General features: G+C 57.0%; 1 long non-coding RNA gene across 1 annotated transcript; it reads right to left on the bottom strand.

Annotated features, from left to right (window-relative positions):
- Positions 1-9,607: 9,607 nt before the first annotated feature.
- Positions 9,608-12,330, bottom strand: LOC144285404 (uncharacterized). Its single transcript, XR_013353677.1, has 3 exons — positions 11,981-12,330; positions 10,783-10,946; positions 9,608-10,211 (listed from the first exon to the last, which is right to left on the bottom strand). It is a non-coding gene; the product is annotated as an uncharacterized LOC144285404 (long non-coding RNA).
- Between the last annotated feature and the right edge of the window lie 14,831 nt (positions 12,331-27,161).

The following is a 27,161-nucleotide window of genomic DNA, read 5'->3' as shown; positions in this document are numbered from 1 at the left end:
TGGGCTGGATTGCGTCCCCCCAAATCCGAGTCAGGGGCAGACAGCTGTGTGATCCCTGCATGAAGAAGGAGGGCCTTTCTATATGCCATGGGCCTAAGCCACCTCCCTTCCTTCCACCCAGGACGCTGGATTCCTGACAAAGGGCATTTGTCCAGGTGTCACTGTGCCAGCAAGCGGGGCCCCTGCTGCCTGTCCCACAGACACCGACCTCTCCAGCTGCCCACAGTGTGGCCTGAGTTAAAGGGGCGCAGATAACAGGGCTCGGCTGGGGATCTGGGCTTGTGTCCACAGGGCGGGGAGAGAGCCCAAACCTCCCAAACCCAGCACCAGCGACTCTGACGTGAGGTAGATGTGGCCGGACGAGCGAGTGTCCCGTGTCATGTCCTGTGTGGGCCCAGAGCACCTCAGGGAGCAGCAGTCTTTGGAGTGATGTGGAATCCACTACCCATCAGTCGGCACTTCCCCCAGTTCCTTTCTCCTGGAAAGCTGGATCCTACTAGCCTTGCTCCTTTTTTTTTCTTTAATTTTTAAAAAAGATTTTATTTATTTGTATAGGTGCTGCTGAAGCGAGCATGAAGGATTTTATTTATTTGAAAGAGAGAAAGCATGTACAAGTGGGGAGGCAGGGCAGAGGGAGAAGCAGACTCCCCACCTCTCCAGCCCCCTGATGTGGGACTCGATCCCAGGACCCTGAGATCATGACCCGAGTTGAAGGCAGAGGCTCAACCCACTGAGCCACCCAGGCGCCCTGCCTGCTGTTGCCCTATGGGGTCATTTATTTTTCCGCCTGCCGGTCTGGGTGCTGCTTGGTGACTTTCCCAGCAGCTACTTAAGGAACTACCCTTCAGGAGGACACCACTCCCTGAGGCGCACACACCCCCTCTGGGTCCCAGAGCCTCTCTCCACCGGCCCGTTGGGGTTCAGGCCACCATCTGATATGCCGGTGCCCTTTGCTCTCCCCTCTGGCCTCATTAGGTTTTGGAGGTCCCCCTGTATCCATTTCTGGGCTGCCCACGACTGCCGGCTTCCCCTATCAGGCAGCCACTTTCCAAGGCCACCCTGCCAGGAGCATCTCTTGGCTTTGCTGCTTCAGCAGGGCGAGGGACAGGAGGCTGGCTGTGTGCAGAGAGGGGATCTCCTGCATGTCAGTGCTAGGTGCCAGTTGCTTGTCCCCAGGGTCCCAGGACGGGACGCTGAGCAGCAGGAAGGAGAGGGAGGTCCCCCGGACATGCTGTCTGCTTGGCCCCTGGGCCTCCAGGAACTTGAACAGAACGGGCAGTGTGTCGGCCCCCAGCTGGATGGCGGGGCGCGGGGACACGTGACCACACTCTGCTTCTGTGGCTTCCTGCACAAGCCGAGTGCGAGATGGGCCACAAGCTAGGCCAGAGACCTTGGGTGGACCCTTCCTTCTCTGGGCCTCAGTTTACTCAGCTGGGAAATGAGGGGCTGGCTTCCATCCCTGCTCCCAATCTCAGGAGCCCTGGAGACTGTGGATCTCATCCCACTCTGCAGGCTCGAGTTCCTTTGTGTTTAGAGTTTCTTGGTGCTGCCTTGGAAACTGAGCCAAGGTCACCTTCCCAGCCAGAGTCCTGAGGGGGTACACTGCTCAGTGCCTCTCGCTGTGCTGGCCCCCAGGTCACCACAGTTTTCAAATGTAGGTTTTATTGTTACTCAAGTGGGGTGAGCACCAAACACAAGGGTCAACTGCAGTTGGAAAGATGGTTTGAGACTCAGAGATCCCAAGAGGGGGTGGCACCCCATGCCCTGCAGGGCCACAGGGGAAGCGGCTCGGTGGGTCCATCACAGGGTGGAAGGACAGAGGGGAAGGTGTGGGCGAGGCGGGGCAAGCGGGCTTGGGATTGGCTAGCTGGGATCATGCCGGTGGACTCCAGGGTGGACCCCCGAGAGGTTGTCATCTGGTCCCCGGCCCTGGGGTGATGAGGACAGAGGAGTATTGGCCTGTGAGACCCCGTGAGACCTTGAGAGGGCCAGTAAAGGGCCTGGTTGGGGTGCGGGGGCTCTGGGTTGGTTTGACTATGAAAGACAGGGCTCCCTGGGAGCAGGGTGGTCTCTCTGGTTGTTCACCAGCCCTGGGAGGGCCCGGGGCCCCGGCGCTTCGAGAACATAGAACAGGACAGAGCTACTACGGACACAGAGCAAAATGTGTGCTGCATGTCATTTGTCATTTTTTTTTTTTAATGAGTAGACTTTATCTTTTTAGAGTGTTTCGGGAATTGAGCAGAAAGTGCAGGTTCCCACATACCTCCCTTTCCACCCCCCCCCCCCAGGCACACATGCACAGCTCTCTCCTATTATCAACATCTTACAGGAGGCTGACACATTTGTTATAATTGAACCAATGTTGATACACTGTGATTAGCCAGGGTGCTCGGTTTACACAAGGTTATCTTGGGGCTGCGCATTCAGGGGCTTGGACAAGTGTATAATGACATGCCTCCGCCACCGTAGTGCCACACGGAGTAGTTCCTCTGCCCTAAAAACCCTCCGTGCTCCTCCTATCCTCCCTCCCTCCCCCAAAGCCCACCGATCCCTTTACTGTCTCCTAGCTCCGCCTTTTCCAGAATGTCTGCAGCTGGAATCCTACAGCTTCTCAGACTGACTTCTCTCCCTTTACTGATGTGCATTTAAGGCTCCTCCATGTCTTTTCACAGCTCGATAGCTCATGTCTCTCTCTCTTTTCTTCCCCCCCGATAGTTCATTTCTTTATAGCACTGAATAATATTCCGTCGTCTGCATGGACCACAATTTAAATATGAAGTTTATCCCCCGTCAGGATAAAGGCCGCCGGCTCCGTGGTAAGGGCCGGGCTCGCAGACGAGGATCACAGGAGGCAAGAGCCACTCCTGGGCTTGCGGGATCGGGGGTGGCCGTGGGGGGTTTGTGGGTGTCCTCCTCGCTGGCTCTCTCTCAGGGAAGCCTTTCAGAAGGGGCCGTCGCCTCCTCCAGCCATAGACCCGCAGGCAGGAAAATCAAGGCTCAGGGAACGGGGCTTCCCAGGTGGGCCAGTCGGGGACAAGTGGGGACACAGTCCACATGCTCACCTGATGATCCAACAGCAGCTTTGACCCAAAGAGAGAGGTGCTGCTAGGCCGGAGGGCCCAGGTCTCCCCCAGGCCCTGGCCGTGGGACCCCGCCTCCCCTGGCAGCTGGGCTGGGCCTACAGAGCCCCCGGGCCCCACGGCAGGCTGTGGGCTCTGGCCCTCCTCGGAGTCCCCTCCTCTGCTTTCCAGACTGGAATGAGGTCCCTCCAGCGCCTGGGATGCGGTTTGCTGCCCTTAGGCAGGCTCCTGGCTGAACAAGCCCCAGATGGGTCGTTTGCCTTCTCCTTTCCCTCAGCCAAGGCACCGTGTTGGTGGCCCAGTGAGCCCGGGATGTGTGTGTGTGTGTGTGTGTGCGCGCACATGTGAAGAGGCTGCAGGTGCTGTGGACAGTCCCTCCCCCCAGAATGATGGATCTGGGACCCAGAGACCTATGGGGGAATCCACACTCCTGGTAAGGGCGGACAAGAAGGGGGTGTCCAGCCCTGGGCATCCCCCCATTTTTCTGTCCCTCCTACTTGCAGTTTCTTTCTTTTTTTTTTTTTTAAGATTTTATTTATTTATTCACTAGAGACACAGAGAGAGGCAGAGACACAGGCAGAGAGAGAAGCAGGCTCCCTGCGGGAAGCACGATGAGGGACTCGATCCAAGGACCCCGGAGTCATGACCTGAGCCAAAGGCAGACGCTCCACTGCTGAGCCACCCAGGCGTCCCCAACTTGCAGTTTCTGGGGTGGCCCCAGCTCCTGGAATCTCAAACTGCCCAAGGCAATGAGAAGGTCACCGTGGAATAGTGACAACGAGTCAGAGGAAGAGTGTCCATCTCATCTCACCTATGACACCCCGATACACTGTAGAAATCACCCCAAACCCAGGCCCTTGCCCAGCCTGGTGTGCACGGGACACCTCAGAGGTCACATGGTCTCTTGGAGTCATGGCCGTGGGACGCCATCCGGCAGCCGGCTGCTCTCTGAGCAGGCAGAGATGCTCTAAGTGAGGTTAGTCCTGGTACCTCTCCTTCCAAACCTGACTCACAGCCCTCCTCCTCCAGGCAGCCCCCACTGGGCAAACCGGACGCCCTCTACCCACCTGGGTCTGTGATGTTCTCCCCTGATATCTCTGCCCAGGTGCTGTTGGTGACATTGTCCTGGAGGAGGGAGGGTGGGGACACCGAGAATGTGGCCGACACCTGCCTCTGAGCCCGTTTCCTGAGGGCAGGACCACACTGGGCAGACAGGTGACAACACCCGCCCTCCTTGCCACCACGGCCCCTGTGGGCTCAGGGGAGATCAAGTCCCTGAGGGTGTGTCTGGCTAAAGCGCCTTCTGTTTCCCCACTGGTCCCAACAGAGGAAATGAGGGTGCTGGACTGGGTCCCCAAGGCGCTTCCCACGTACCTGTCCCCACGACTACGTGCTCCTGTGACCTCAGGCTGTGCCACGCATCCCCCGGGGCCCTCCTGCTGGGCGGGGGTCACAGCAGGTGCCCGGAACAGGACGGCCGTGTGGGAGGGAGCCAGGCTGTGACTTCTGGTGCTCACAGTGGCTCAGCCAGGTCCAGTCTTCCCGGCCCCCCGGCCCCCGCCTGCCCCCCACCCCCGACTCCGGCTAATGTCTTCCCAGCAGCGTCTCGAGGTGGAGAGGACATGGGCCAGCGTCCACAGTGGGAAGACAGCGGGAAGCGAGTGAGCAGCTCTCAGGAGGCCTCAGGATGGGGGCAGGGGGCTTTCTTATTTACTGATGGCGCATTTCACCCTCTGGTCATTAGGTTGGGAAGCAGCTCTGGTGGAGAAGACCCAAGGCTGGAACTCAGAACCCTGAGAATCTTCCGTCACCGCCTTGCTGTGCGTCTTGGGGCAACTTGCTTATCCTCTCTGGGCTCATCAGTGAACAGAGACAAGGGGACTAAAGAGGGCTGGTGAGCGTAACCCTTCTTCCCAGGGACGGGGAGTCCCTTCCAGGGGTGATGTGGGCAGCCCCAGCAGGAAACTGGTCTCTGGGGGATCCCTGGGAGGCTCAGTGGTTGAGCACCTGCCTTCGGCCCAGGACGTGATCTTGGAGACCCAGGATCGAGTCCCACGTCGGGCTCCCCACATGGAGCCTGCTTCTCCCTCTGCCTGTGCCTCTGCCCCACCCCCCCATGAATAAATAAATAAAATCTCAAAAAAAAAAAGAAAGAAAGAAAGAAAGAAAGGAAACAGGTCCCTTCGACTTCACTGTGTGTCCTGGGGAATGCACGCCTGAAGCTGGGAACTGCAGGTGCAGGTGGGTGGAGAGTGCACCCAGCCCAGTGTGAGCGTGCAGCAGCCTGAGGATTTGGAGGGAGAAGCTGGGAGATGGGGGGACCAGGCCAGAGCAGAAGCCTGTGTCCCCTTGGCCCTGCGTGGGGGGCAGGCTGAGCCGCGGCTTAGTGGGTGGGGCTGGAAGTCGGGGTGACCTGAGTCGCTGACCAGGTACGGTTGGCTGTGAGTAGAATCCTACTGTTTGCCACCTAATAAGCTGTAAATAAAAGCAGCAATATCTTCATTTATCTTCATTAATGACCCCTTACTCTGTGTCAGGCCACGTGCTGTAACCCAAGGAGGCCGTACTGACGTTACTGTCCTTCCCTAACCTGAAGACAATGGGGCACAGCGAGGTTAAGGAACTTGCCTGAGGTCACACAGCTACTAAGCAGCCAAGCAGAAGCTGAACCCAGGCCTATCAGAGCGGAAGTTCTGGCTGCCGTAGGGCTCCACTGTCTTTTCATCCTAACCGTGAGAGGCCTAGAGGGATCTTCACTGGGCAGCTTTCTTTCAGGCCCTTAGGTGGAGGCTGAGCCCCTGAGCCCAGCTGGCTGTAGCTGCTTGGTCCCTAAAGAGGCCGCCCGGAGCTTCCTAGCTAGGAAGAGGAGAAATCTGCCCATCTGGGCCCAGCTGCTCCTGCTCCAGCATCTGGCCTGAGCCTAGCTGGTGGGCGGGCAATGCCCACTGCCAGGGTGTGAGACTCAGGTGGGTGGTGGGTAGGCAGCAGCAGCTTTCTGGCCTCTTGTATCTTTGTGGGACCTCTCGCCAGAGGGGTCGAGCTTGGGTGGATATGTATTTTGGCATTTTTCTTTTCTTCAGAGGAAGAAATGATCGAAAGTAGTGCAGAATGGGCACAGACATGCGTGCACACAGATGTACACACACACATGTATGCACACACATACACATATGCACAGGCACACGTGCACCCCTGGGCTTGAAGGAAGAGAGGAGAAAGACCCTGGTTATTATATAAATGTCTTAAGTACCTGTCATTGCCCTCACTCCGTCTGCTGTCGCTCACACCAGTGAGTCCCTGGCCGGCGAGACCAGCTGCCCTGGGGCCGGGCATCCAAGGTGTCAGTGTCTGTGAGTCTCGGGGGCTCACCTGCAGGACACGAATGCCTCCCTGGAGGAGTGGCTGCAGGGGTTCCTGGGTCACCATCCCCACTCGCGGATGTGGCCACACTTGTCCATCCATTGATGGGAGGATCCAAACCCCTAAAGAGGGTCTGGGTGTCATAGGTGAGCTTCTGGGTGGACCCAGCTCTCTCCTCTGGGTTCAGAGCTTCCGAGAACATGAGCCTCTGCCTTTACTGACGTGCTCCAAGGAGTTCTCAGGGGACAGCTTGGCCTGCGCATGTCCCACAGCTCAGACCATCAGAAATACCCTCCATCACCCTGAGACTTCTACCCTGACCTTGTAGGGGACGCTGCCGGCATGCACCCCACCAGCACCCAGCTGGATGAGGGGCGGATGACAAGTGTCCACCACCCAGGTCCTTGGTTACAAAAAGAATTTTATTTATTTTATTTATTTTATTTTTTTTATTTATGATAGTCACACACACAGAGAGAGAGAGGCAGAGACACAGGCAGAGGGAGAAGCAGGCTCCATGCACCAGGAGCCCGATGTGGGACTCGATCCCGGGTCTCCAGGATCGCGCCCTGGGCCAAAGGCAGGCACTAAACCGCAGCGCCACCCAGATATCCCTACAAAAAGAATTTTTAAAAATATTTTATTTATTTATTCATGGGAGACAGAGAGAGAGAAAGAGAGGCAGAGAAATAGGCAGAGGGAGAAGCAGGCTCCATGCGGGAGCCTGATGTGGGACTTGATCTTGGGACTCCAGGATCACGCCCTGAGCCAAAGGCAGATGCTTAACCGATGAGCCACCCAGGCGTCCCACAAAAAGAATTTTTAACTGTATTCTAGGATCTGCTCAGGGTTTCTTCTGCAGAAGGAAAGGATTTGGTTTTTATTTTTTATTTATTTTATTTTATTTTTTGGATTTGGGTTTTAAAATCAGGTGTCAGGGCAGGCCTTTCAGAGACAAGTTTCTGGGTAAAACATGGGGCTCAGGTCAGGGGAGGTGGATGGCATGCCGGGGGCTGGAAGTGAGGGGGTGCCTGAAACAGGGGGAGGAAGAGCAGGGCCTTGACCAGGGAGTGGTCACGTTGTGCACATGTGTACACATGAGTGCACGTGTGCCTGCATCAGTATGTGCGGGCTTCAGCATGTGTATGTGGCTCCGAGTGCTTATGTTAATGTGCACATACAGTATATGGCTGTGTGTGCATGCATGAGCGTGCACATGTGTGGTTGTGTGTGCATGAGTGTGTGCAGATATGTGTGCACGCTCCAGTATGTGTATGTATGTGTGTTCACATGTGTGCATGCTCCAGTGTGTGGTTTGTGTGCGCTCATGAGTGCACACGTGTGTGTGCGCGTGTGTGTGGCTGTGTGTGTTAGAGTGGCTTTCTGTTGTCACCAGCAAGGTGGGGTCCTCAGCAGTAGCGGCCTCCAAAGCCAGGCAGCTGTGTCCCTTCGGGCAGAACAAAGCACACGGGGTCTTGGGATACAGAAGCCAAAAAACCAAACAAACGAAAAGGCGCAGGCTATAAATAGCTGCAGGCTCGAGGGGCTCTCGCCATCGCTCCCCCAGGGGGAGCACACGGTAGGCCCTGCCCTGGGCCGGGGCTGGTGTGGGGAGGCCGGCCCCCCCACCTTTGGTCTCCTTCTCAGATGAAACCCTCCCTCCGACCGCGCACCGCCAGCTTCAGCCGCATCAAAGCCGCCCCCCCCCCCCCCCCCAGTGAGCCTCCTGCAAGGGGCAGAGGGTGATTTGCTCCTTGGCACCCATGGGCCAGGTTCGGTCTGTTCCCCGTTCAGACCCCCACCCTCCCCTGCAAGGCGGCGCCGACCCGGGGGGTGCACGGGGTGCAGGGCTCGGACAGCCGCGTGGGGTGTGGGCCCGGCGCCTTCACTGTCTAGCTCAGCTCTTCCCTTGCTGCGGTTTCAGAGATTATCCCGAGAAAATGGTCCTCTCATCTGGCCACCCTTCCATCCACCCCATCCGTTCATCTGTCCTCCCAGCCTCTATCCACTGACCCACTGGTCGATGGCTCTGAAGCACTGGTGCTAACTGGTGAGCTGTTCACCTGGGCTTGCTTTCTTTCTTTCTTTCTTTCTTTCTTTCTTTCTTTCTTTCTTTCTTTTTTTTTTCAGAGAGGGAGGCAGGTGGAGGGGCAGAAGGATGGGGACAGAGAATCTTAAGCAGATTCCACGCCCACGAGAAACCCAACACGAGGCTCCATCTCACAACCCTGAGACCATGATGTGAGGTGAAATCAAGAGTCAGATGCTGGGGCACCTGGGTGGCTCAGTGGTTGAGCGTCTACCTTCAGCCCAGGATGTGATCTTGGGGTCCTGGCATCGAGTCCCACACCGGGCTCCCTGCATGGAGCCTGCTTCTCCCTCTACCTATGTCTCTGCCTCTCTCTGTGTCTCTCATGAAAAAAAAAAAAAAAAGAGTCAGATGCTTAACCGGCTGAGCCACCCAGACTCAGCCATCACCTGGTTTCTCGATCCCACTTGCTTGCTCTTTATGTGGGACACAGACCTGCACCCAGGCAACGGGCATGGAGAAAGAGCGGACCCATGGCAGGAGAACGTCGGTTGCTCTGGGAGCTCCTGGCCAGGGCTTCATGGTGCGGGATGTTTGCTTCTTTGCTTCTTGCCTCCCGCTGGCGGGGATGGAGTAGCAGTGAAGGGGCCGCACCATGGCCCCGGGGTGTGTGCGCAGCCAGGTAATCCCCGGGTCACTGCGGCTGGGATGCCAGGAGGGATCAACAGGCCCCAACAGCGGGAACTAACAGTGGGTGATGCTCTTCATCATTTTTTAAGTGCCTGCTACGTGCTGGGCACCGTGTCCACCACTGCGCCCGGATGTCTTCACTGAATCCATTCCACAAGTCCACTCTCTGGAGGACTGGGGGCTCAGAGGAATTAAAGCCCTTGCACCGGCCCGGGGTCGGTTCGTGGGTCCGTGCAGGTGCTGTCACCCTCATGGGCCGTGTGACTGTGGCCAAGCCTCTTAAACTCCCCAAACCCTATTTTCTCCGGCAAAAAGGAAGGATCTGCCGTGGAATCGAGACTCCCCATCTTTCCAAGTCTGTGAACTGCATTTTAATGTCAAACGCTTTGAGGATCTTTTCACGTGCCAGTGCTTTTATTTTTAGGATTCGTTGGTCGAGAAAATTCACAATGATAAAAAGCTGCTTTGAATGCGGTAGTGGTTTAAAATCAATTTGTATTTGATTATTCACAACTGCATGTCTATGCATCTGAAAGACGCCCCCGATGTGGCTGTTGTTTATTGAGTCTAGCGGGCAGGTTGGGTGTATGGATCTTGGTCTCTGTGTCAAGACTCTGCAGCCCCCAGGGGTCAGGCCACGTGCTGCCCTTGCAGGTCTATCTTTTAAACTGAGTAAAGCCATCAACCCTTGCGTCCCCACCCCTCCTGGGTCGCAGTAAGAAAGGGCAAAATTAGGGCAGTGAGCAGAGACCCTGATGGAAGTTGTTGGTTGCAAAGCAGACAGGAGCCCAAGGGGGAGGGGGTCAGACTGCCCCCCCATGGCCTCCCCAGCGTGGTCAGTGCCTCGTGGCCAGGGCCCCCCTGCCCACAGGAGCAGAATCGTGTGGTGATCGTGCAGATGCTGACGTCCCGGGGACACTTCTCAAATGCCTTGTGGATCCCAAAAGAGAACGTGCAAAAGGCTGGGAAACAGGTCAGACCTTTCCTTTTATTCATTGTTCCTTTCTGAGATGAGATTTGGGTTGACTGCATACATCAGCATTCTGGCCTCCCTGGGGAATGAGAAGCAGAGCTCTCCTCCCACCTCCTCCCTCCCTCCCTCCCACCTCCTCCCTCCCTCCCCCCTCCCTCCGTGGCCTCCTCCTCCTCCTCCCGGCTCCCCCTCCCTGCCAAGGACTCAGCCGGTGATGCAATGCAAGGGCCAGGCCGGCCGCTCCGAGGAGGCCCTGGCGGGGCTTCCCGAGTCTGCAGAGGCCGCCTCTGGCCAGCAGCCGGCCCTTGTCCGGGAGGGAGGCCAGGCTTGCCTGGTGGTTTCAGCCCTTGGAAGGCTGCTGGTGAGCTGGAGCTCGTCTTGCACACTGTGTGTTGGATGATTTCCGGATCACATAAACATTTTGATAAAGGAGGATTGGAAATACAGGTTTGCTTTTGCTAGATGCCCTGTTGGCACCCAGAGACTCTGAAGCGGCTGGCCAGCCCTCCCACCTGGTCTAGTTACTGCCCACGATGCTGCTTCCCCTCCCGGCTCCTGGTTCTTTTCTTTCATGAAGTCATTTATCCCTGAGAGAGTTTCCCTCTGATGGGGGACTGGGGGGCCGACAGGGCGGTCGCTAGAAGACTTACGGTGAAAAGTGAAGGTTGTGTAGGAGAGAGGCAGAGGGACCAATGGGGGCCCCAATCTGGGTGGGGAGAGGATGTGGCTCCAACGGATCCCAGGGCTTGGGGTGGGGGGTGGCTTGCCAGCGGTGAAGCTGGAGAGATGAGCCAAGGCCCAGGGAACGCAGCATCTGTGGAGACAGGGACACGTGCTGGGGTTGCCATGGGGTGGCCCTCTGAGGCTGTGACAGTGGATTGCATGTGTCCACTTGACCAGGTCGTGGGGTGCCCACACAGCTGGTTGGATGTTACTCCTCTGTCTGCAAGGGTGTTTCTAGAAGAGGCTGGTGCAGGAATCCAGGGGCTGGGGAAAGGAGAGAGTCCTCCCCAGCATGAGCAGGATTGTCCAACCCATCGGGGCTACATGAGCCAGTTCCTTGACCACCAATCTCTTAGCATCTCTCTCCATCTCCATTGCCATCGCCATCCCCATCCCCACCTCCCTCCCCATCTCCACTCCCACCTCCCTCTTCACCCCCACCTCCACACCCTCACCTCCATCCCCACCCCCACCTTCATCCCCATCTTCCTTCCTACCTCCACCTCCATCTCTCCCCATCTCTCTCCCCATCTTCACCCCTACCCCTACCTTCATCCCCACCCCCACCTCCCTCCCTATTTCTATCCCCACCTCCACTCCCACCTCCTCCCCACCTTCACCTCTGCCCCCACATCCAGCCTCACCCTCACCTCCTCCCCCATCTCCATTCCCACCTCCATCCCCATTGCTCCATGTCCAATCTCTCCTATTTGCTGTTTCCCTGAACAGCCCTAACTAATAGGGACACTGTGCCTCACCCTCCTCTACACTGTCCTCTGAGTCCGCATGATTATTGGCAGCAGAGCAGAGCTCACTGCTTCCCCAGGCAGCCCTTCCGTGACAGTCCGCCCACCTGCTGATGAGAAAGCTCCTGACATCGCCATAACAAGTTTTGCTCCAGTACCACCTTGCCTCCCTGCTTCTCCCAAAGGACCTGGGGCCAAGGCACTCATCCTATTCCTCGTGGGCAGGCCTTCAAGTTTCTGAATGCTGCCTAAGGCCCCCTGTAAGTCTTCCCTCTGCTTCTTGGGCCCCACTTCTTCCACGCCTCATACTCATACGATGCCATATATGCAGACCCCTTTGGGGGGTAGCAGACCACCCACTAACTGCCCACTCACCTACCCCGTGTTGATTCTGTGCGATTCCTCCCCTGGTGCCTGGGTGAGGATGAACTGGACCCAGGTGCGCCCACCAGCTTTTCTCTCTTGGGCATTCGGACTGATGTTGTGAAATTGCCATTGGGTCAAACTGGGCTTTGGGGCAGAGCTGATGAAGGCAGGTGCCTCCTGCCAGGTGGCTGGGTAGCAGGGGCAGGAGGCAGCCACCAGGCAGGGGAGAGAGAGCATCGCTTGGAGGCCTGACGCTGGCTAGCCACTTCTCCCCCTCCCCAGGGCCCCGCAATCTCCACCCGTGGGTCCTACGAGGGACAAACCAGTCCGCTCCCTTGTGAAAACCCTTCCCAGCAACCAAAGCTCGGTCAGCACAGCACTCCCACCCTTTCTTCTTCCCCGTCCTCCCCTCCGCCTCCCTGGCCACCACCAACGGGGGCAAACTCTGGTTTGTTAGCATCTCTTGAAATCAGGGGCCCAGGTGCAGGAGGACAGCCCATCTCGGGGATCCCGCAGCGCAGCACACACGACTTGCAGGAGAGCGTGGGCCACAGCAGGGCCCTGGCGGGGAGCTCTCCTGTTTGTGGGGCCTCCCTGCACAGGTGCCAACCCGGGGCCACCCATTCCAGCCCAAGGTGCCAAGTCTGTTCCCTCCCCGTCCCTGCCCCAGCAGCCCGGAGCCTGCGGAGTTCCTCTAGTTTCTAAGAATGCCCCTCTCCTCCGCGTAGGCCTCCCTCAAGGCAGCCACCGCCCGCCACCCCGCTGTTCCTCTCGCGGGCCGTGGCGACCACGGGCACCCCCTCCCCACCCTGCGGTCTTGGGGGTCTCCGGCGCCTGCTTCCCTTGTCCCAGATTCAGGGAGTCGCTGACTCGGGGGGCGGGAAGGGTGGTGTGGACCACACCACCCGGAGCGATTGTGCCCTTTCACAGAAGACCGCGGGTTCCAGAGACCAGAAACATGCTCGGGAGCAGCCCGTGAATTGACAGGGGGGCCTGGGCCGACTCCAGCTCCAGGGGTGCTGAGCGCCATCCTGCTCCCCGGCTCTCGGGGCAGGGGGCTCAGACGGGCCCCAGGGCCAGCACAAGAGGGAGGTCGACCCTCGCAAGGCAGGGACAGGCTCGCTTGTCCTCACCGCTGTCTGCTGGGGTCTTGCTGAGGGCTGTGGGTGCAGCTCGTTGGCAGGGCAGCCTGGGAGCCGGGGTGAGGCTCTGAGGCCAGAGCTTGGCCCAAGTGTTGGGCCGGGTGTGGGAAGACCATCCCCTCGGGACTGTCGCTCGGCAGTCATTACAGTTCACCGAAGTCAGGGCGGAAGGTTCTGGAACATGTGCCTTTTGTAGGCTCCCTACTCCCAGAGCAGCATCCACCCACTTGCTTTGCTTCCCTGCTTGGCACATCCTAGAGACGGCGGTGCTGCGCTTTCATCTGACACACTTGGGTGTTCGGATGACTGTGCACGTTGGCTTGCTCCCCTTTATGTGGCATGAAGGCCCCCCCACGCCCCGTCCCCTCACCCCCAGGGCAGCAGGCTGCCTGGGCAACCCTGCAGGATGCCACTCAGCACCTGACCAGGGCCATGCACCATTTAGATCATGTGTCTGAGCAAATGGAACACTTGCCTGTGAGAGTGACAGGCCCCCGCCCCCGGGGGTGATGTGCTGAGGCTGGGGCAGGGCGCTGAGGGCCCCCCATGGCCGGGGTCCTGGCCGGGCCGCCCTTCCCAGGTCCCTGCCCAAGGCCAGGGCTCGCCCACCCTGCTGCCGCCCCGCCAGCTCTTCCCCGGCGGCCCCACTCGGCCCTCAGGAATCTTCGATGGCGTTCCAGAACGTTCAAGCGTACACCTCAGGGCCCGGCTGCCAGCTCCAGCCCCAGCAGCACCGCCAGGCAGGGAAGGGGCAGCAGTGGGAGGGTGGGGAGTGGGGAGGGGAGAGGCTCAGCTTGAGTCCCGGCCACAGGGGCCACGGCAGGTGGGGCAGGGGGAGCAGCAGCCAGCATCTCCCGGCCACGTGCACCCCTGCTCGCCTCCACCCACCCACATACGCACACGCTCCCACCCCCACATCTACACATGCGCCCCCGACACCCCCACCTCGATCCCACTGCACCCATGTGCCCCACACCCCTGCACTCACCCTCAGCCTACACCCACACCCCCCCCACACCAACCCCCCCACCTCACTCACCCCCCACCCCTACCCCCACCACACTCACACATACACCCATCCCCCATACTCTCCCATATCCACACCCCACCCTCTACACACCCCATACCCCTCCTCCTACATCCACACACACCTGTGTACCCACTGTACACAAGCACCCTCACCCCCCCCCCCGCCCCCATGTTGGGGAGAACAAGTAGTCCTGGCAGAGAGAGGGAGAGGGCAGGGGAGGGGAACAGAGGAAGGGAAGGGGCAAGTGACTCTTGGGGAGGGGCAGCAGAAGGGGAAGCAGGGAGGGAGACAGGCTGAGAAAGAACAGAGGGAAGGCCGAGCAGGGCCCTGGTCGCAGCCCATTTCAAGGGCATTTGTTGAGTGAGACTCCCAAGTGCCCCGTCCCCATGCTCACAAGGCAGATGAGGCCTCAGACGCAGGACCCCACACAGTCCCCAGGCCTGGCCATGGGGGCCTTTCCCCAGACCAGCCCCCCGACGCGTCCAGCCAACCACTTCCCAATTACTCTGGCAGAGAAGAGAGAGAGACACGCACACTCACGGATGAGGCGGTCCGCCCCGACGCCCAGAACTACCGGGGATGCATCCAGAAGAGAAGATTATGGGCTGACTTCTCTCCTGAACGTGACTCCAAGTGTCTTAAACAAAACATTAGCAGGTCAGGCCCACCACCGCCAGGGTGAACACACCTCGGTCACGCCGGGTTTATCCCCTGAGCGGAGAGTCGGTTTAACAATCGAAATCCAACCAGTGTAACTCCTTGTGCTGACAGAATAAAGGAGCAATATCGCCTCGATAGGCTCTGAGAGGACATTCGCAATCTCCGTGCGTATGTATCTGTGTCTCTTTCCACGAGCGTAAACACAGGTGCATTTAGTGGCCAGAATATATAAAGAACTTCTACAAATCAATATGAAAAACGCAGATGACAAGCATGTAAAAAGGTGCTCAGCTTTGTTAACCATCATGGAAACGTAAACTAAAATCAGACACCATTACGCGCGGAACAGAGCGGCTAACGACACGGAAGAGACGGATCCCCCACGTATTGGTGAAGAGTGGTCAACTGAAACTTCTCCCACTGGCGTGCGTGCATGTGTGTGTGTGGGGGTAAATTGGTACAACCACTTTCCAAAATGGGCAGTGTCTGCGAAAGCCACATATATGCCTGCCCTACGACCCAATATATGGGTATGACCCAGGTGCACGCCCCCCAAGAAACGTGAGCAAGTGTTCACCACCAGACTGTTCACAACGGCGCTGTTCATAATTGCCCAAACCTGAAAACCACCTGAACACCCAGCGACAGGGGCTGGATCGGTGTGGCTCGTTCCCACGACAGGCGGCTGGACGCGTAACGAGGATGAGCAGCAGCTCCGCGTGCCGGCGGGAACCCTGTACACACCGTGTCGGGTGAGAGAAGCAGGCGGACAGGCATGTGCACTGTGTGACCATTTACCGAGGGGTCCGTCTCTGGTATAGAAGTCAAGGTAGTGGTTGTCGAGGCTGGGGGGCTGGCGGCAGGAACGGGCGGGAGGGGACCAATGTTCTCCTCCCCACCTGGGTGTTGGTCACATGGGTGGGTTCCATTTGTGACGATTCGTGGAACCGGACACATAGTGTCATGCTTTCCTCCGTACATATTATGCTCATATTATGCTCGAATAAAATGTTTCCTTTTGAAAGCTGCCCTGTGCAACAGAAGCCTCCAGGGGAACCTTGGAGAAGGGAGTCTGGGGCCCACTGAGGGTGCCCACTCTGGGTTTGCATTAAAGCATTGGGAAGCCTACCCCAAAAGGGGACAGAGGCCACCTCGTTTCCGCAAGGCGGCCATGGTCACGGAATGTCATAGTCACAGAGACCTCAGAGGGCACCAGGTTCCAAACCCTCGCTCCTCAGAGGAGGAGACGGAGCCCGATGGGGAGGCCACTTGTCCAAGGTTGCTTGACAGCCCTGCCCAGTGCTCATTCGGCGAGCCCATTACCACGTGCCCGGTGGCTCTGCCGGGGACAGCGATGGTTTTCTTTCCCCTTCCGCCGTCTCCTCCTTTCTTGCCGAGTGACCGTGTGCACAGCCTGGGGTCCAGCTGACTTGCCACCTGCAGGTCATCCTTGGCCTGTCAGGGCCGCATTAGTGCCCGCAGCACAGCGGGGAGGGCTGGCGGCTGCCCGTGGGGCTCCTGGGGCCTGGATGCGCTCCCGCTCAGAGGAAAAGGTCACAGGGGCCCTGAGTGGGGAGGGGGGTCCTGAGCAACTGTGAGCATGAAGGGGTGTGTGGGGAAGCAAGTGTGGAGGCCCTCCCACCTTCAGGGCTGGGTAGGGAGGGACTCAGCCCTCCTGGGCAGAGTCCTGGGTCCACCCCCAGAGGACATTGAGTTCAGGCAAGTCGGGGGTGGCCCAGGACTCTGCAGTCCCCCCCACCCCGGGCTCCAGGGGATTCTCAGGCGGGAGGGTTTCGTTCTCAAATGCAGTCACCCGCTTCCTCCTCCCCTCCCCTGATCCGTGTCCTCCTCGCCCCGAAGCCCCCTGGGTGTGGACAGGGCCTGCTTCCCCTGCCCTTCTGTGCTCACTGCTGCCCTGCACTCAGGCTGGAGGAGGGGAGGGTGAACCAGGGGACCCCGGACCCCGCTGCCGGGAGGCAGGAACTGTGGCTTGTCCCCGATCTACCATTAGCCTGTGCTGTCACCACACATGGGTCCTGCGGTCCCCAGGAAGCAGGCTGCCCCAGGGACCCCATCTGCCAGGTCCACTTGTGGAGCCTCTCCCCACCCCTGCTTCTCGAGGGTTCCGTATTTACCAGCAGAAAAGACAGGAGGCTCCTTGGCAGGACCCGCATCACCGTCCTCCCCAGCTCTCCAGTTGCTGAGGACTTTGAGTGAAATGCGATTAGAGTCTCTTCCCGCCGGCTTCTGGGGACAGCGACATCATTATGTGACTGCAGTTCCCCTTGACACGCAGAGCACAGGCAGGGAACGGAGTGGTTCTCCAGCCCCGAAGAGGAGGGCCCCACGGACAGCCTTGGGTGTGCTGAGCAAAGGTAGGAGCCGCAGAGCGAAGGAGGAGGAGGGGTGCCAGGCAGGGTCGTGGGGGTGACTCAGGGGCTAAGGGAGGGGAGCAGGGAAGGACAACCTGCTGCCGACAAATGACCTTAGGAAGTGACCTGGCATGGGGTCCTGTCCTCCCCGGGCGGCCAGCTGGGTGTTACTTAGTAATTTTATGAAAGGCAGTTTGCAGTGGTTTGGGGAAAGATGGGAGATATCCCCAAATAGTGTTCAGGGCAGTGGAGGCCTGGACTGCTGGCAGGGTGTGGGAGAGGCCGGGGATGGGGGGGGGGACGGGGGGTGGTGGGGGGAATGTGGGGGGTGGGAGGGCTGGGTGTGGAGGCCTGCCTGCGGGGATGGGGATGCGCATGGGGTGCCTGCTGGCAGAGGGCTCTGCGGCAGGTGGGCCGGGGCGGGCTCACAGGGCTGGCGGGACCGCATTCACGTGCCAGCTCTGATGCTCATCGGCGCTGTGACCTGAGGCTCAGGGTTTGTTTGTTTGTTGTTTTTAAATATTTTATTTATTTATTCATGAGAGACACACAGAGAGAGGCAGAGACACAGGCAGAGGGAGAGGCAGGCTCCATGCGCGGAGCCCGATGCGGGACTCGATCCCAGGACCCTGGGATCGCGGCCTGGGCAGAAGGCAGATGCTCAGCCGCTGAGCCACTTGGGCGTCCCACTCAGGTTTATTTTTTGGGTGAGATCCACACAATATGCAATAACCATTTTTAAAGGGAACCATTCAATGGCACTTAGTGGATTCACTGTGCCGTGAGACCACCCCCTCCACCAGGTGCAAACTTTTTCATCGCCGCAGATAAAACCCCGTGTCCACCAGCACTCACCCCCCTCTGCCTCCTCCAGCCCCTGGCAACCACTAATGTGTTTTCTGCCTCTGCAGATTGCCCTAATCTGGAGATTTTATATGAAAGACGGCATCTAGCGTGTGGTCGTTCGTGGCTGGCTCCCTTCACCTAGCACGGTGCTCTCAAGGCTCAGCCGCGTCATAGCAGGTGACCACGAGCCACTCCTTTTTAAGGGCTCAGTAATATTCCATCGTGCGGCTAGACCACGCTTGGGTTATCCCTTCCTCGGCTGAAGGACACGTGGCCATTGCCATCTTCGCGCTGTTGTGAGCAGTGTCGCTGTGCCCACGTGTGCCCACCTGTTTGTTGGAGTCCTTGTTTTCAGTGTGGGGCTCCACCTAGGACTGGAATCCCGAGTCCCATGGTAACTCTGTGATTGGCTGTCTGCGGAGCCAGCAAAATCTTTTTCCACAGTGGCTGAAACGTTTCACATTTCCGCCGGCTGAGCATGAGGGTTCCAATTCCTCCACAGCCCACCACTCGTGATGTTTTTTAAAAAGAAACAAAAACAAAAACAAAATGAAAGCTGCAGCCATCTCTGTGGGTGTGAAGTGGTATCTTCTTGGGGTTTGGGTTTGCATTCCCTTGTGACTGATGATGCTGAGCGGCTCTTCTTGTGCCTTTTTTTTGGTCGTTTGCCTATTTGCTCTGCAGAAATGTCTACTCAAGCTCTTTACTCATTTTCTGAGGGGCTTCTGAAGCAGAGTCGTATGCCTCTTGAAGCCTCGGTGTTCTCGTCTGTAGAATAGGGGACATGAGAGTGGGAGGAGAAGCAGCTGTCCTGGGTTCCTGAAACCCCTCAGGCTCAGGCGGCCTCGGGGTGCACTGAGGTGGAGTGTGGAAAGCCTGTTGCAGAGTAAGTGTCAGCTGTTATTACTTTTTAAATCATTTTTAGTGTGTGCTTATGGTACAGCAGCTTGAAATGTGGAAATCCAAAGGCAGAAGTTAAAGTCACCTCTAGCCTCCCACATGAAAAGTTGCTGAAGGTTTAGGAAGGTTTTAGATGTTAGAACCTTGGGGATATGAGTATATGGAGGAGAAGGGAACAGTCATAATCCTAATAATTTAATTAGTAATGTTTCTCCAGCCCTCGTCACGTACCAGCTGCAGAAGGAGAAGGTGAGGGCCTGGGAGAAAGAGGACACTGGTGAGAGGGGGCCCTTTGGAGGCAGCAGAGCAAAAAGGGCTGGGATCACGGCAATGTGGGTGACAAAGAAGTGTCCAAGGAAGGAGACGGGCCCGAAGAAGTGTCCTGTCTCTCCTTGTGGCATCTCTGTTTCTGGAGAACCTTAGCCAGGGCCTCATCCCATGGCTCAGAAGCATAGGCCACTCGGGGAGTCTCCTGGGACCCCTCTAGTCTTGCTGCCTCTCCTTTCAGGGTCAGGCTGGGCCTCCCATCTGAGATTCTCAGCAGGCTCTAGAGCCCCTTCTGCTTGATCGTCCACTCAACACTTGCCAGGTGCCCGCGTGGGTCAGACAGCCTGTGGTGACATGGGACGTGGGGAGGAAACAGAGCCTGGAGTCTGGGTCCGGCCATCAGTTCTGGGAAGGCCTCGATGCCCTGGGAAGCACACTGGGATGTGATGCTCCTTGGTGTGAGAGGTCACGTTCCGGAACGCAAAGCAGGTGCATAGCAAGAGCAAGAGCTCCCGGATCCCTGTCGCCGCCTGCGGAGGCCCGCTGCTCACCTGTTTCCAACTAAGGGGGTGTGATGGGCCACATCTGGGTTGCCTGGCCAGGGGTCAGGACAGCTTATAGAAAGTGGAGAAGCAGCCTTGGGTGCAGTCTCCCAGGATGCAGGAGCCAGATCTCCTTGGTGCCGATCATGCCCAAAGACAGAGATAGTGGGACGCAAGGAGACAAGGGCCCAGCTCCAGGTATTGGCTCTGCCACTTACCGGGTGTGACCTTGAACAGCTCATAATTTTTCTAGTGACAAGATTGGCTGGAGCCTCTATAAGTGACACATTCCCAAGGGTCCTCAGGAAGATGGTGATGGTCTGTCTTTCAAGACCTGTCGGGGATCCCTGGGTGGCGCAGCGGTTTGGCGCCTGCCTTTGGCCCAGGGCGCGATCCTGGAGACCTGGGATCGAATCCCACGTCGGGCTCCCAGTGCATGGAGCCTGCTTCTCCCTCTGCCTATGTCTCTGCCTCTCTCTCTCTCTCTCTGTGTGACTATCATAAGTAAATAAAAATTAAAAAAAAAAAAAAAAAAGACCTGTGGGTGAGCAAGCTCCCACCTCTGCATCAGGACTGCCAGCAAGCCACTGGGAACCCTTGTTGAACTAATATGTGCTCTCGATTCTCTTGGCACGCATTTACTAAGTACCTTGAATGTGCCTGGAACTCTCCGGCAGCCCTGCTCTCTGAGGGTACAGATGGTTCCTGCCTACCTGGAGCTCAACTTCGACCAGAGGAGACTTTTTCTGTGTCATCCCAGACTGCAAGGCCTTGGCCAATGAGCAAAACAGTCATAGGGAGGTGGGTTTGGGTTTGATACTGGGAAGGATTTTCTTCCCCCCTCAGTGTGGGGCTTGAACTCACAACCTTGAGATTGTGACCTGAGCCGAAATCAAGAGTTGGACACTTAACCAACTAAGCCACCCAGGCACCCCCTAGTAAGGAAGACTTTGTAGTCGTTCATGTGGCATCAGAATGGAATGGGCTGCCTTGTGAGGTAGCGAGCAGCTCATCTCTGGCGATGTTCAGAAAATGATGGAAGGAAAAAAAATTAAAAAAAAAAAAGAAAACGATGGAAGGCACAGAAGATATAATGGAGAGGCTCTAAGCTGACTCCTGCAATCCTGCCAGCTGGTGCTCACAGCCTCATGTGTGGGCTGGACCCGCGGCTTGCCTCTAATGGACGGACTACAGCAAAGGTGATGGGATGTCATTTCCACGGTTGTGTTACATGAGATTGTGGCATTTGTTTTACATCTTTTTTATTTTTTATTTATTATTATTATTATTTTTACATCTTACATCTCACTGAGAGACTTTCTGTCTTGCTGGTGTTGGGCACATGGCTGTGTTGTGTTGGGGTGGCCCACATAGCAAGGAGCTGAAGGCCAGTCCTGGTCAGCCACCAGCTAGGAACCGAAGGTGATCTCTGGCCAACAGCCAGCAAGAAGCTGAGGCCCTCAGTCCAACGGGCCTACGAACAACTCAATTCTGCCAACAACCCCGGGAGTTTTGAAGCAGACCCTTCCCCGGTTGAGCCTCAGATAAGCCTGTAGCCCTGACCTCGATTGCAGCTTTTGGGTGAGATCGAAGCTGAGGACCCAGCCAAGGCATGGTGGATTCTTGACCCATAGAGACAGGGCATAATAAATGCACGCTGCTTTAAGCTGTGAGATTATGGTAATATTGTTACGTAGCAGTCGATAAGCAATACAGGCTGTAGTAAAGGGGAGGCCGGGCTGGCTCTCCTGGGGGTTCCCTTCTAGCTCGGAGTGTCTGGGAGCCATGCCTTATTGTCTTCATCTCCTGCATTACACTTGGCTCAGTCTCTTGCATCCGTTAGGGACTCAATGCACGTTTGTTAAGTGGTACATTGTGTCCGTGCTGGTTTACGCATCAGAGAAGCAGGAGGCCTGGCCTAGGAGGAGGAAGAGCCTGAGCAGCACGGGGGTGGAAGCCAGGGACCTGGCTGGCTGGGCTTCGTGTGTCTTATTGATAAAACATCGGATTTACCCCCCCCACCTCCAGGTCTGTGCAGGTCAGCCGAGCTTATGGGACAGCCTGTTAAGAGGCTCGCAGAGGTGAGGAGTTAGTATTTGTTATGAAATGTCACAAGCATTCCTGTGGGGTGACTCACGAGGCTCTGGGACTTGGAGAGTTTTCCTTCCAAATAAGGCTTGGATGGAGCTTCTTGTTTGAGTCTGAAGCTGCCAGGAGCTGGTCTGAGGACCCTGCCTGTCCTACCTGTGCCTCCTCCTCTCGTTGGAGAATCCACCTGAAGAGATGGGATTACGGACCCCCGAGTCTCCGGGGAAACCTGTGGATGGCCTCCCAGCATCTAGGAGGGCCTCCCCTCAGTGCTGAGAGGGTGGAGGGGCATCTCATGGTCGCCCTGTGAGTGCAGGGGGTGACCACAGGCTGGTTCGTGGGGAAGAGGGAGAGGACAGTAATCGGGAGGCACAAACCAATCTTCTTGCAGGAACTTCTCACATTTATTCACACTCTGTGTAGCAAGTCACTGTTAAAACCAAAACTTCTTTTCCTGTGGCGAATTTGCCTTAAAAGCTGCCAGCACTCTTTTCTGTTCCTGAGCTGAAATCCTCACGACTTCTCAGAGGCTTCCTGCAGGGCCCGAAGAGCCCGGGAGCAGTGGGTGCCTTGCCCCAGTGGCTGGGGTGCAAGGAGGGAGACAGGTTGCTCTGCTGGCCTTTTCTGGGTGGGCCGAGGAGAGAAGTGTCCGAGACCTGGGGACCCACTGCCGGTGACTGACTAGCGGGCCGGGCCGGAGGTCCAGGTGGCGCAGACTCCACAGGAGACGGTGTGTGGTTCAGTGGGGCGTCTGCTGCTGGAGACGGGAACGTGATGTGTGGTGGACCCGTGTGCAGACCCGGGTCCAATCTGACCCCCCATTTCACGGGAAAGGGGTTGAGACACAGGCTCTGGAACGGGGTTTGTCCAGCTGTGCCCCTCCCAGCCCTGTGACCTTGAGCACGGTAATTTACGCCTCCTTGGCTGTTTCCTCATCTGCTTGGCAAGTAAACCCACATATGTGTGTACGCTTGTATAGACCCATCATACACACGGAACATGCGTGAAACATGTAACACGTAATTCAAACGTGTACAATCGTACAACTATGTATTTATATATACGTTAGCTATGATTTTCTGTTGCTTTCATGAAAATTTTAAGTCTATGACCTTTTAACCTGTTTTTTAAAAGTTCTATTTATTTAAATAATCTCTGCACCCAACACGGGGCTCAAACTCATGACCTCAAGATCAAGTGTTGCATGCCCTTCTGATGGAGCCAGCCAGGCTCCCTCTTTTTATCTACTTTTAATATATCCAGGGCCTTGTAGAATTTGGAGACACAGCAGTGGGCAGAAGAGCCAGTGGCCTTGTGTTGGGGCCTCCAACGTGCCAGTCGGGGAGGCAGATAAAGAAGTAGACAGATACGTGTGTCACCATATAGTGATGAGTGCCACCAAGCAAAGCCAGGTGGAGGGGAGAAACTAGAGAACGATGGGAGTTGTTATTTTATTTTATTTTATTTTATTTTATTTTATTTATTATTATTTTTTAAAAGATTTTATTTATTTATTCATAAAAGACACACAGATAGAGAGAGGCAGAGACACAGGCAGAGGGAGAAGCAGGCTCCATGCAGGGAGCCCGATGTGGAACTCAATCTCTGGCCTCCAGGATCAGGCCCTGGGCTGAAGGCGGCCCAGGATGAGCCACCCAGGATGCCCATTTTATTTTATTTTTTTAAAGATTATTTATTTATTTATTCATAAGAGACACAGAGAGAGAAGCAGAGACACAGGCAGAGGGAGAAGCAGGCTCCATATAGGGAGCCCGACGTGGGACTTGATCCTGGGATCCTGGGATCACGCCCTGGGCCGAATCTGGCTGTCACCTGAATTTATAAATAAAGTTTTATTGAGGCACAGCTATGCTTTTCCCCACAGGTGCTGTCTATGACTGCTTTTGCATTGAGACTGTCTGTCTTACAAAGCTGAGACCACCTACTACCTGGTCCTTTATAGAAAAAGTGCCCCCGTGTAGATGATGTGGCTGGGGAGGCCTCATGGAGAAGGTGACAAGGTGTGCTGAGCTGATGTCTGTGAGGAGAGGAGGAGTCAGGGCCCAGGGGACAGCAGGTGCCACAGTCTTGACAATGAGATGTGCCAGGTGTGGCTGAGACCACAAGGAGGTTGGGGTGGTAAGATTTGGCTCTTATTCCAATAGGATGGAAGCCGGGGAGAGGCTGCCGTGCTGCCACTGCACAGGGGTGCATGTGTGATGTGTATGTTGTGAATGTGTGTATATGTACGTATGCGTGTGTGCACGTATATGTGTTCCGTGTCATATGTGCAAATGAATGTGTTGTGTGTATGTATGTTTTATATGCATATGCACGTGTTATGTGTGTATGGGTGTGTGTTCGTGTGTATGTGTATATCATGTGTGTGTATGTATATGCGGTGTGTTGCGTGCACGCTTGTGTGTGCACAGATGTATGTGGCATGGAGTGTATGTGTGAGTGTGGGGCAAGGGGATGCGTGCAGACTTGGGGTGAGGCTAGTGCAATAATCTAGGTGTCTTGGACCGTGGTGACAGGTTGGAGAGGATAAGAAGCAGCCCACCCCGGATAAATCTAGAAGGCACGAGTGCCAGGACCTGCTGATGAGACGAGAGTCTCTGGTTTTGGTTCCCTGGAGAATTTGCTGAATGAATGGATGAGCGAATGAATGAAGTGACTTTGCAGGGTGCTGGGCGAGCCAACCCCCGCAGTGCCTAGGACCAGCGTCCCGGCCCCCTGCCCGCCCTGCCATTCTGGAGGCCCCAAGTGGAGGGCACCGGGCGGGCGCTGACTGTGGGCACTCTGGGTGCTCTCGGTTCCCCGATGCCCAGCGGCCTTGGCAAAGGGGCCACATCTGGCCTCCCGTCACGGGGCCCAGGTTCCCTCCTGAGCAGCCGTCACCCCGGGGTCCCCACTGGGGAGCCGGGAGGAGCTGCCTTGTCCTGCCTGCTCCCTCCCCGGCCTTGGCCCTGAGACCAGGATTCCCAGGATTCTGGGGGCACTTTGCACCACCTCTAATGACCTGGTGTGAGCTGCAGGGCCGCCTGCATTCCTGAGCTCGCACTGATTAGTTAAAACCCACGGAGGCAAAAAAAAAAAAAACCAACCAAACAAAAAAAAAACCCACGGAGGCTTTGAGGGTGAAGAGCCTGACACGGCACCGGGGAGAGTGAGTCAGGATTCAGGAAGAGGGGGCCCAAAGTCACAGCCACCACCTCCTCACATGTGGCACGGGGGTTGCAGCCGCCACCAAGCAGCCTGGTCGGCGGGCTTTCTCTGGATGGGGAGGGAGCCCCTGGGGGGCTGGGGGAGAGGGGAGGCTGCTGTCCCCACCCCGCACACCCCAGCTTCCAGGCTCTGGCTCATGCAGGGCAGGGTGCCAGAGGCCTAGCACCTCCCCCCCCCCACCGGTCCTGCTGCTCCCACGCAGAGCTCCACGTGCATCCACGGGCTTGAGTCAGCAGGTGTTTGGAGGGACCCTATCCCCAGGGCCCTGGAGACACTTCAGCCCCCATCCACCTGCCCCACTGGGTTGAAACCAGGTCTGTTAGATTCCAAACTGTCACACTGTGCCTGTGGACTGGCCACGTGGAGGGGGAGGCTCAAGAGCCACTGTTTGATTCGGCCTCGAGGCAAATGGGGAGAAGTTAAATTGTGGCCTCTCTTAGGGAGGAGTTAGATCCCCTTCTTTGGTCAAGGCTGTGGAGATTTTTCACTTGCTTTTTTAAAAAAAATTTTATTCATTTTTATTTGTTTTTAAGAAACAGCTTTATGGAGCTACAATTCACATATCGCATATGATGGGCTGAATTACCTCTCCCCCAAGCGCCCCATGCGGATGCCCCAGCCCTGAGTGCCTGACTGTGACCGTATCTGGGGACATGGCCTCAAGGAGGTGCCCCAGCTAAAAAGAGGCCTGTGGGAAGGGGGGCTCCTGCCGTCTGACTGGGGTCCTTACAGGAAGTGAATCTGGGAGACCCCAGGGGTACACTTGCTCACAGGAAGGACCCCGAGAGGACAGGGCGAGAAGGTGATACCGGCAGGCCGGGGACAGAGGCCTTGGGAGAGACCTGCCTGCACCTGGATCTTGGACTTGTGGCCAAATAAATGTCTTGTTAGAGCCCCCTCACCGCCGCCGCCCCCTCCAGCCGAGGTGCTTTGTGCGGCAGCCCCAGCAAAGTCACGCACCCCACAATCCACCCACTGGAATCATCTAAATCAATGGATTGTGGCATCTTCACTCACTTCTGCAGTCATCAGCACGATCAAGTTCACAGCATTTTCAGCGCCCCAGGAAGAAGGCGGGTGCCTGTCGGCTGTCACCACCCTAGCCCCCTATCCCTACCCTCGTCACCCAGCCCCCGGCCGCCAGCGACCAGCTTTCCGTCTCTGCGGGCCTGCCGGTCCTGGACCCTTCACAGAAATGGAATCACACGGCATGTGGCCTCGCGTGTCAGGCCTTTGTCATTCGGTGCCATGTTTTCCAGGCTCGTCATCTGCGTGGCGCTCCGCTCTTTTTCGTGGCCGAGCACTAATCCCGCAGGGAGAGACCACGTGTTCATCGGTCCGTTGTCAACGGACGTTGACGTTGTTGGCATCTTCGCCGTCATGCAGGGCTGCCGTGAACATCTAAGGACAAGATTTTGTTTGCACGTGATATTTTCACTTCTCTTGGGGGTACCCGGGGGGGCGGAACTGTTGAGTGATGTGCGAGTGATGTGTGTTTGGTCATGTGAGGGGCTGCGTGAGGCGGGGCTGCTCCCTGTGATGTTCCCACTGAGCCTCATCCCTGCAACACCGGCCCTTTGGCTTTGCTTCTGCCAACTGAGGGGGCAGGAGGAGACCGAATCTCCACCCCTGTCCTAACTTTGAGGCAGAGAGCTCCCCGTGACACCCGCTCTTTGGGCATAACCGGGACCAGTAGCCTTCCCGTCTCCTCTGCGGTCCTGCTGGGAGCATCCAGTCCTGGTGGCAACTGCTCAGACACAGGCCTGGCCCCCAGTGAGACTCCACCTGTGCTGTAAATGCTGTAAGTCATTTCGGGGGAAAGGCGGCCTTAGCTGCGGGGGCAGTTGGGGCCCTAAATGTCACTCAGCAACTGCAGGAGTGGGGGGCCCGTCTGGAACAGGGCCAGAGGGGCTGGTGGGGGAGGGGGGTGGGGGCACGGGGACAGACCTTCCTCCCCTCTTCCTTTCTAGGGCTGGCCGCTCCCCGAAAAGACACGCTTGCATGCTCCACCCTCCAGCTCTTGTCCGCAGAGCTTGGCCTTCCCGCCCTGACAGATCCGTGCTCGCCATCGGGTAGTTTTGCTGAAAGGTGAGCTCGCGACTCTCATGCAAATACAAAA

Source organism: Canis aureus, chromosome 16 (assembly GCF_053574225.1).
Source record: "Canis aureus isolate CA01 chromosome 16, VMU_Caureus_v.1.0, whole genome shotgun sequence".
NCBI classification, from domain to species: domain Eukaryota; kingdom Metazoa; phylum Chordata; class Mammalia; order Carnivora; family Canidae; genus Canis; species Canis aureus.
This window is presented reverse-complemented; position numbering and strand designations above follow the sequence as displayed.